Source organism: Lissotriton helveticus, chromosome 1_1 (assembly GCF_964261635.1).
Source record: "Lissotriton helveticus chromosome 1_1, aLisHel1.1, whole genome shotgun sequence".
Classification (NCBI taxonomy): Eukaryota; Metazoa; Chordata; class Amphibia; order Caudata; family Salamandridae; genus Lissotriton; species Lissotriton helveticus.
This window is the reverse complement of record NC_136057.1, coordinates 1,030,031,102-1,030,041,728: the sequence shown is the minus strand read 5'-3', so window position 1 is coordinate 1,030,041,728 and position 10,627 is coordinate 1,030,031,102.

Sequence of the window (10,627 nt, the reverse complement as noted above, 5' to 3'; positions counted from 1 at the left end):
ACCTTTAGTACTTATGTGATCTTTCACAAGATATTCTTAGGGCATGTGTGGTAAAACAACAGCAAGCTCAAATCCCAACCGCTGCTCACCAATGTGAGAAGTTGGCCTGATGTGCAGTGTTCACTATTCTAGTGATCACTATATATCAGTCCAAACAACCCTTATTGATGATTGGTTGTAAGTCAACCTTATAGACCAGCTATCCTAGTAGCATGGATACGAGCAGTCTAAGGCTAAGACTCTAGAGGGCGTGTTAAGCCAGCTGTTTTACCATCACATTACCCCTTGAACACCCAGTGAAAGGACACCACACAAGTTGTTATGAAAATAAACAGTGTATTTATTTATAACAAGACTACCCTGGCTCTTTATGAGACAGGGAGCTAAGCACACAACAAAACTCTTACGAAAATACTTAAGTTAGCACGTTATACACAAATGCCCGAGGGGCACGAAAGACCATATACTTTAAAAGTGGAATGCGAATTACTAGCAGGTAAGTAACAGTTCTAATAGGCTTTGGAATCGCTAGGACTGGACTAGGGAATCGTTAGATTACTACTAGGAGGCCCAGGGGACTCGGGTGCAGAGTGTGCACTCTCACGCGGGATGCGGGACAAAGTGTATGGAAGCTAGAATTCACAAAGTTAGTGTTCACGGGCGAACCCGACCTGGTAGGGAGAAAACGACAGTGGATCCTGACCCTTGGATAGTGAGGCTATGCTGGGACACCGGAGTGCCGAAGTTACCTAGCCCAGGGGCTGCAGCTGCATAGGTCTGAAAAGACGTCGGGGATCTCGTTGCCGGACCAGGAGCCTGGAAGGAAGAAGTTGCTGGCAGGCGACCAGTGAAGGAAAGTTCGATGGATCCAAGCCTGGATCAAGGAAGAAGAAAACCTGAAAGCAGAGGGGACCAAGTTCTTGAATCACTAGCCAGTGATTAAGTGGGCACCAGGATGGCACCGGGCGAAGTCACCGCAGTCAGGTGAGTGGGCGCTGCTGGGCTCTGCAGTCTCTCGGACCAGGAGGCGTTGTCGGCGACCAGGATGGAGGTGCGAGCTGTCCCACGAAGGTTCTTGCTGTCGACGTCGCTGGACCCAGGATTGGGCAACAAGTCTTGGCAAATGCAAGGCCCACGCGGTGGACCTAAAATGGCGTCTTGGGCGGACCAGGAGGGTCCAGGGTACTTCTCCGATGGAGGGAAGCAAGGGCCAGTCTGGAGCAACCAGACCAGCAGCAGAAATGTCGTCGGGCGTCGTCAGGAAGGCCACAAGCCAGCGGGCTAGTAGCCAAACAACGCGGTGAGCAGTAAAAAGCAGAAGGGCCCCACGCAGATTGTGGAGATGCTGGGGGGCTGCTCTTCGGTGCTGGAGCTGCTCAGGGTGGGGGCTTCTCGGACCCCAAAGCACTCACCAGGAATTCACTCGGCGGGCTTGCTGAAAAGAAGTCGTGCAGTCTTGAAGATGGCCGGTCCCTCGAGGTCTCGTCACACCCACGAATCTCAGCGTGACTGATGATGTAGGTAGAGGTCAGAGGTGCCAGGGAAGCCGGTTCTCGTCGAGCTGGGCAGTCGGATTCCGGAGGAAGGACGTGCAGCAGACCGCAGTGTTCTTAGATGGTGCCTGCGGATGCAGGGTGACTACTCCTTAGTCACAAGGGAGAAATCTTAGGAAGAAGTCTTGAGTTCCTTTCGTGGAAAGTAGTTTCAGGATTCAAAGATGATCTGATTTGGAAGGGGGCCAGTCTCTACCTTTATCCTGTAAAAAGGGGCTGGCACGCGACTAAGTCCTGCCCTATGGGTGGGACTAGGAGGGGGGTGGTTACACCCACTTCCTTGGCGGGCTTTTCCCCAGCACAGGGTCTGGAGTGACCCTGGAACTGGTTCCAGCCAGCCTATGCACAGTGAGCACCGGGGTGCCACGTGCAGTCACCTTCCTCTAAAGCCCTGCCTACCTACAATACACAAAACCCTGTCTGGGACGGTGCTGGCACCGCCCCTGGCAGGAAACCCTTTGTCCTTATCTCCTGCTCTGGGAGGACTCCCAGCAGCAGGAGGGCAGACTTGTGTCTCGGTGGCAGCATCCATTTTGTGGATGCTAAGGCTCTGTCTGACTTTTAACCGGGTTATAGGTTACATGCATGTCGTGTCCCTCTAGAAGGGTGGAATGCTAACCCCGTCGCCAGAATTGGCGAGGGGTTAGTATTCCAATTCGTATGACACCTTACTCGACATGTTTTGATAAAGCGATACCAGAGTTGGCACATAACCGCGAGGATTATAATGCACTTAAGAGTATATGGTATGCGATATCCTGGAAACGGCTAAGGGATAGATCCCGAAAGCCGCAGACAGGCTCAGCTCATGCCAGAGCACCATCTCACACGATTCCAAGCACTCTGCCTTCAGGATTGTTAAGGCCTGCCATAGGAGTGACTGATAGGAGATCTGTGTGTCCATTTTAGGGTTAGATATAGGTATACTATATCTAAAGCAAAGGGTGAGTACACCACCTTGCCCCAGCTGTCGTGCAGCCAGTTGTGTCAGTTTTAGTTAGTCAATCCAGGGGTGGCACAATACATGCTTCAGCCCCTGGGAGACTTCTGGGTGCACCTCAGCCCTGGGTACAGGGACTTGGAGAGGGCCCAGTGCCAATTCAGTACCTGAGTACAATTTGGATAGAGAGAACAGCTAGGCTGTGGGTCTGATTAGCAGGCCCACAGCCAGGGAAAGTCGTAAACCAGTGCAGCAAAAAAAGCAAAAATCTGGGTGATCATAGGATTGCAGACCCTACTCTCCTACAGGCATGTTATTAACGATCGCTCTTTCTATGTCCAACCAGACAGGGATATAGTCTGATTGTGGGAGAAGCCAGTTAGACCCCTGTTTACATAAGTATGCAGTTTGGTAGTTTCTAAAGTTCGGAAGGCCTATACCACCTTTTTCCTTGGATAGCTGAAGTTTACTTAGAGAGATTCTCGGTTTCTTACCCTGCCATAGAAATGTGTTAAAAAGTTTATAAATCTTTTTCAGGAAGTCGTTCGATAGTAACATTGGTAGCATACAGACAAGGTAATTACCAGGGGTTTCCGCCCTACCCCACCATGATAAGAATTTCGGGGACCAACCATCCAACAGGGTGGATATATTTTTGTGAAGGGAGTTTTCATTAGTTTTTAAGGTGCTGATTAGGTCTTTCTCAAATTCCAGTCCTGGGTACGTCTAGCATTTAGGTTGCCAAAGTAAGCCTGAATCCCCTATAATGTCTTTGTCACCAATGTTGTTTAAGAGTTTCACTTCCGTTTTTATCTTTGTTTAATTTGTAACCAGACACTATGGAGAAGTCCGCTATTGAGGACATTAGAGCTGGAATAGCAGCTCCAGCGTTTTCAGATACCACCAGGACATCGTCAGCGTAGGCCGTAATTTTAACAGTGCATTCACCAAAACATATCCCTTTAATCCCATCATTATTCCTAAAATGGTAGAGGAAAGGTTTGATAGTGAGCAGGAATAGAGAGGGGGGAAGGGGACAGCCTTGTCTCGTGCCTTGTTCTAAGTTGAATGAGGATGAGAGGCAGCCACCCGCTCTCACTCTGGCTGAGGGATTGGAGTAGAGTGCCATCACCATACGAATGAAATTCTCACCTAATTTAAATGTATCTAGCGCCGCTTCCAAGGAAGACCAGTCCACTTTCTCAAAGGCCTTTTCGGCGTCTAGGGGGATTGCAACTGTTGGGGAGTCGGTAAATTTAGCCTTTTCTAGTATATGGGCCAGGATGCGCGTATTATCGCTAGAAAGTCTATTTTTTAAGAAGCCTACTTGTGAGGGGGGATGAGTTTGGGCAAGAGTGTCTAGATACGTTTCACAAGGATCATAGGGTACATTTTACAATTTAAGTTAATTAGCGATATTGGCCTGTAATTTTTTCGGAAATGACGGGTCCTTCCCTTCCTTGGGAATCACTGCTATAATAGCTTCAGCTGGAGTTCCGCTAACTTGGCCGGTATTGGCGAATTCATGATATAGGTCTAGTAGGGGCTGAGTCAGTAATGGGGTGAAGAATTTGTAAAATTTTGCATTAAACCTGTCTGGGCTTTCCCAGATTTAAGTGTTTTTATTGCGCCTTCAATTTCCAGGGCCGTGATCGGTTTGTTAAGTTCTGTTTGGTCTTGGGCCGATAGCGAGGGGAGCGAACAGTTGTTTAGATAGTCCTCTGTTTTAGAGTTGTCTAGATTTTTGTTCTTGCAGTATAAACTGTTATAGAAATCCTTAAAAACATCTGCAATCTTAACAGGATCAGAATGACATACCCCAGACGGGTCAGTTAAGCTCTTAATCGCTGATTGCTGCAGTTTAAATTTTAGCACCTTGGGTGCTTGAGAAGATCCTCTGCTGTGCTGGGCCATAATGAAAATGGGTGTGGTCATGACGAGCTCAGCTCGTCATGAGCACACGAGAGATATATGTCATGACGAGCTGAGCTCGTCATGAGCATCGAAGGGGTTAAATAAGAAGCAAGGCTCTTACCTGCTTTATTGGCTTCACATAGTCTAGTGTTCTTTTGAATTTTTAACCATATCCCGGCTCTCTCGCTGTTTATCTTATTGTATTCATATTTTTTATTCACTATTTCATTCAAGACAAGGGGATCTCTGGGTAATACATGCCTTTTTTCAAGTGTAGTTATCTCTTGTTCCAAACGTGCAAGATTACTGTTAGCGTCCCTGTTCATAGCGTTCTTATTTTTATGATCTCCCCTCTGATAGTGCTTTTAAGAGCCTCCCAACGTGTAAGATCAAATGTTTCTCCTCTTTTATTGAACTTGAGGTAATCCTGTATCGCCTTCTCTATATGGATGTCTTTTTCTAATACTGCATTATTAAGTCTCCAGAGATTTGTTTTCTTAACATTATTCAGCAGGGCTAGTGACAATGTGATACATGAATGGTCTGAGATCCCTCTTGGTTCAATCGAGGTTTCCTCGATGCTGCTGGAGGTATTCCCAGACAAGAGTATATAATCTATACGTGAGTAGGTGTTATGAGGTGTCGAAAAGTAAGTGTAGTCTCTCTCTGTGGGGTTCTGTAGACTCCATGAATCTATCAAATTAAAACGTTAACAAAGATTGAGGAGGGTTTTGTGAGAGGTGTTGGGGCGGAAAGGGCAGTGTGAGTCCCTATCTAGTGCCGGGTCTGTAGGTAAGTTAAAATCGCCGGCCATTTTGTGTTTCGCACTATCCGGGATCGTGCAAATATGTTCACACAACTCCCTCCAGAAATCCGGGTCATCTTTGTTAGGGGCATATAAGTTAGTGACATAGAATTCTCTATTGTCTTTTGATAGCTTAGTAGAAATCCATCTTTCCTTAGTGTCAGAAGTACTGCTCAGTATGTCAATATTAGATTTCTTTGCTATTCAGGTCAGAACCCCATTCTTTTTCCCTAGTGCGTCAGAACCCACAACGTTGCTGTATGATTTGTTCTTAAGTGAGTTGAATTGTGAAGAGTCGATTTTTGTCTCTCTGAGTAAAATAATGTCTCCTTTTTGTTTATAAAGATAATCAAGTATCTTCCTCCTTTTGATCAGGTGGTTAATGCCTTTTACATTTAGTGAGACAACTTTAAGACTGTTACTTTTGTCTGTCATCTTACCAGGAGAGGTTATTGGTGACAGGAGATGTTATGTACAAGCAGTACTGGACTCCGACAGTGTAATGAGACGTAAATAGAGCCCTGTCTATCGGACTACAAATCATACATTTCCAAGGTGTGTGATCCAGTACAAGATTACAGATAATTGGTTCCCTAGCAAGTAGTCCCACACGTTGACCGCATAAGATCACTTGTAGCAAGGCGATTACTAACCTTATGAATAGTTTTTTGATAACCATGAGGAAAACATGGGTGAAAGTGAGACCTCCTAGGCCAACGTACAGAGCTATAGACTCAGACAGAAGTCTGTTATTAGAGTACATTGAGCAAAAATACAAGGATACATTTAGGTAGTAAAGCATAAAAGTAAAGAAAACACAAGAAAACACAGTTAAGACCCCATCCCACCCCACCCTTCCCCCAGACCCTCCCACCCCACCCAGAAAGTAATCAGTAGACATGGTGACAAGGGGAAAATAGCTCCCCTCCCATGCCAGCTAACTATGTCACGTTTGACATATGGAGTCGTAACCGTTTCAAGAACAGCGAACTTGACCGCATAATTACAACTAAGATTAAGTACTTAACAAGATGAAATATTTGTTAGGAGTGGTACCATGTACTCTGATGTAGGTCATTTTCCATTAAATTCTGAGTTTGACCCATTTGGCGAATATGAACATTTGAAGAAGCAAATACCAAACATTTACTTTTACATTTACTGAAAATCTCCTATAAGAAGAGAGATTTGGTAGTAGGCTATAGGCAGAACATGACTCAAACACCCTTACTGCGAACTACATAAGGAAGTATTCTTTGTAATTAAACTAAACAGTTACACCTGTGAGCGCAAATCCTGTCATGAACCTTAACGAGTTGCGTCCCATTATTGCTGCAAATGAACAGTAATGTGATCTACTTTGAACTCCAGAGCAGTAAACAACAGTAATATGATCTACGTTACACATTAGAACAGCATTAGAACCGCATTAGAACAGTAGAACAGTTGGCAAGAATTTAACTTGACTAAGAGAGGCACCTAGAAAGGAGTTCATGTGCCTGTACTTGAGGACCCTGGTGCTGCAGTGTCCATAGAGGGGTCATCTGGATCATCAAGGAACCTTTTCAGCTGCAGGATGTCCACAAAGACCTGAGATATCCCTTGAATTGTTACCCGGAATCTTGCTGGCCCTACAAATCCAAACTGGTAGTTCAAGGAGCATAGATTAGGTCTGAGAGCAAGGAAACCTTTCCTGATATCCACCGTCTCTTTACTGTAATCCCGGGAGATGAAGATCTTGTTCGTTTTCCAGAGAATGTGATTGTTCTTGCGCATAAAGGTCAGGATTTGTTCAACGTGTTGGTATCGTAGGGGTTTGCATACAATTGGTCTTGGACCATTTTGTTTTGGTGTAATTCGTGAAGGGAATTCTAAAGGGTTACTAAAGGAAAGGTTAGTTGCTTGATTGAACCAAGATTCTAGGAAGGAGATACAGGAGCCAGCGGAATCCTCTGACCCTTCAGGAATTCCAAAAATATGTAGATTCCCCCGTCGATTCCTGTCTTCAAGTTCCGACATTCTTCTGTTCAGAGAGTCTGTTGTGATAGACATTTGTTTGAGGGATTTACAGACTTTAGCCTCGGTGTCCCCCAAGTGGCTTATTCTATTTTCGGTTTCCGATAGTCTGATATTGGTATCCCTGATGTCTTGTCTGATTGCTGAGATTTCCTCCTTTGTGGACTTTGCCAGATCATGTACCTCTGCCAACTTATACAGTATGGTGTCCATTGTTACGTTAATGTCTCTTTTCCCCTTAGTAGGAGAGTCAGGATTCGGAGGGTCTGCCTTAAGCCTCTTACGGTTGTTTGCTTCCTTTTCTCCCATCTCGCCCGTATGTGGTGATCGAAGTGTATGTGGCTTATGTTTGAAGATTGCAGGCACTAAGTTATATTTGCAAATAGTCGGTCGTTGGAAAAAAATTCCCCTCTTGCATAGATCTAGTAGGGAGATCTGTAGGATTCGTAGAGGATAAAACACTGGAATCTTGGTGATAGCGGGTGTGGAAACAACAGTTTAAGAGCTTCAATTATGTGTACCTGCGGCCATCTTAAGGTCAGGCAGCACTAATGATGGAGATAGGTAAACTTAGGCAGCGGCCATTTTAGAGACAGGCATCATGAAAACAGTAATACAGAAATTATAAAGTAAGTATGTCTCCATTGTCACAACACCGCTCACAAGCGCTGGGACCCTATCAAGATCATTTTCGTCACCTGTGTGGCAAACTATGGGTTCCAGGGGCTGTTCCAGGAGCTGTACAGAGCAATGTGCCGGTGTTTAAATAGATGTAATCAAACATTAATCCTTATCTGACGCCAGACCTGTTTAAAGGCATAAACATTTAACTTTTATTCTCCTGTATGATTTAGCGAACGCCAGGAAAGGGCAGAGAATAGTCGAGTACCCTTGCAAAAGATCCTCACATTTATTCTAACACATTGATAATGGAACACGTTCTCATGAAAAGCGCATAAATTGTCACTGCTGTAGGGCTCAGAGCGTTGTAAGCTGTGTGCCTTGTCAAGGGGAAATGTTCGAAGTTAGCAGCGCTATCGATGTGAGGCCTTGGGGATGTCCGCCAAATCTGCCATTTTAGGGGCGAGTGCAGGCGCGCATAACATACCAGGGTATTGACACAGAGGATAGGATGGCTCCGAGCACAGCCGTTCCCAAGGCGTTCACTTCAACGGCATACCGTACACGCCGGTATCTTTCCTCCGATCAGTGCAGATACAGAAGTTTTCCGTCCACCGTCGCCGCCCACGTTGATCGGCTCCGATGTGAGCACAGAGATCAGGGTCACATCGGCTGCCGCTTGAGGAGATCAGAACGCAGATATTTCTCTCGATTTTCACTCGTAAACGGGAGCCGCGGTTGTGCCTTATATTCCGCCACCTATACTAGGCAGTAGAAGTTTGTCGCTAAAGAATGTATATAAGAAAAGGCAATTATAGGCTGTTGCATGGGAGGAGGTGAGAGCTCACGCCGCCATTTTCGCCGGAGTCCAAACCACGCCCCCCGCACTGCCCTTTTCAACACTGTGGACCACAAACTCGTACTCCCCTGCCTGCAATCAGTGCAGTGTATCAAATGGCCTGATAAACATCATTGTGATCAGTGTCAGCCACATCTTCTCCTCAGTAGACAATCTTCTGCCTACTATAAACGGTACTGTCGTAAATGGCAAATCCACTGCTGCAAACTGCTCAGATATCTCTTCCACCATCTTCACCATGACATTGATATTCTTGTTCTAACTGAAAATGTGCTGAATCACTCCTCTCGGGTCATCAGTGCCTTTCCCATCCACCCTAAATTGTTATCTGGCAGGATCACTTTGGAAAAAAAAGGTGGAATTGCTGTGTTTCAAAAAGTAATGGAATGTGTTCAATTGTTCTTAAACTATTGTGCACTGCATCCTCCCTCACCAGAGATAACTGTTCAATATGTATAAATTATCATAATTTTGTTAATGACATAATTAACCGTATCAGATAGGAACTTCATATCTCCAATAGAGTCTCTCCGCCAGGTTAGAACTCTCCTCAATCCCTTCCCCTGAATGTGCCATAATTTCCCTTCCTGATTCCGCTTCACATTCCAACAATAACCCAATCTGTACTTGGACTTCTTTCCCCTCATTTTTTGAAAAAACCTTTCAGCTGTGTCTGACACCAAACTCTCATCTTATTCGGCTGATCCAGTCCCTCGCACCATGGCTAAAGATCTCTTTCAGACCCTCTTCATTGGTTTGCTTGCACCCTGAAAAATTGCATTTTGTCAAACTGCCTTAAAACTGCACTTGTAAAATGTCTCCTTAAAAAAGCCCAAACTTGATCCCTGTAATGTGAAAAATTACTGCGCTATCTCAGGTGTAAAATTTTTGCCCATGGTAATCGAGAAATGTATTTCCTCTCATTTGACAGATCATATAGATGAGAATGATCTATTGGCTCTACAACACTCACTGTGATTAATAACATCCCCGCACCTTCAATAAAGGTCACCGTGCCTCCAAATCCTTTTAGCTCTTCATGAAGCCCTTGATCCATTTGATCATCAATTTTTGCTGGACACTTTAAAAAATACGATGGGCCTTGAGGGAACTGTCAGACAGTGGGTCCAATCCTAGCAGAACTCTTCCAAACAGTCCAAATTGGCAATAACTTGTCTTCCTCTCAGATTCCCCCCCATCTCATGCAGTGTTCCTCAGACATCCATTCTTGCAACATTTCTCTTTAATATATTTGTACAACCCCTGGGTGACCTTCAAGAGTTTGGCATCTCCTTCGACGAATACACTGCTGGCACTCAGATCTGCCTTAATATAGGTTCCCCTGAATTTATTGTCAAATTGAAATCCACACTCAGCACTTCCATTATAACTAGATGGAGCAAAATCATTTTAAATGTATTGCACAGACGACTGGGTTTCTCCTCTTCACACCCAAACGTAACCTTGCCACTGAACTCATCTGGCTTGAATCCCTAAAATTGCCAGGTATCCCTCCACAACCAAACACTTTTATACGTTCTTGCTGACTACAACTTCAACCTTAAAAGCCACATCCAAGTCATGACTAAATGGGTTCTTTCACTTTCCAAAGAGCCTGGGTCAATTTTGGCCGCTTCTTTAAAATGAAATAGGTCTCGCATTTACAGGAGTTTGAGCTATTGGCATTGTTAATGACAATGCCTTTTAATAATGTGTTAATTATCAAAAAAGATAAATAAAAGGCATTTTCATTTGCAATGCCAATAACTTAAACTCTTGCAAATGCGCGACCTATTGCAGACAAAAGAGGGAGGGAGGGCAGGTGGGCACAGGCATCAAGGACAAAGGAAGGAGGGAGGAGGATGGGCGTAGGCAACGCAGACAATGGAAGGCGGAAGGGCAGGTGGGGGTATACCACA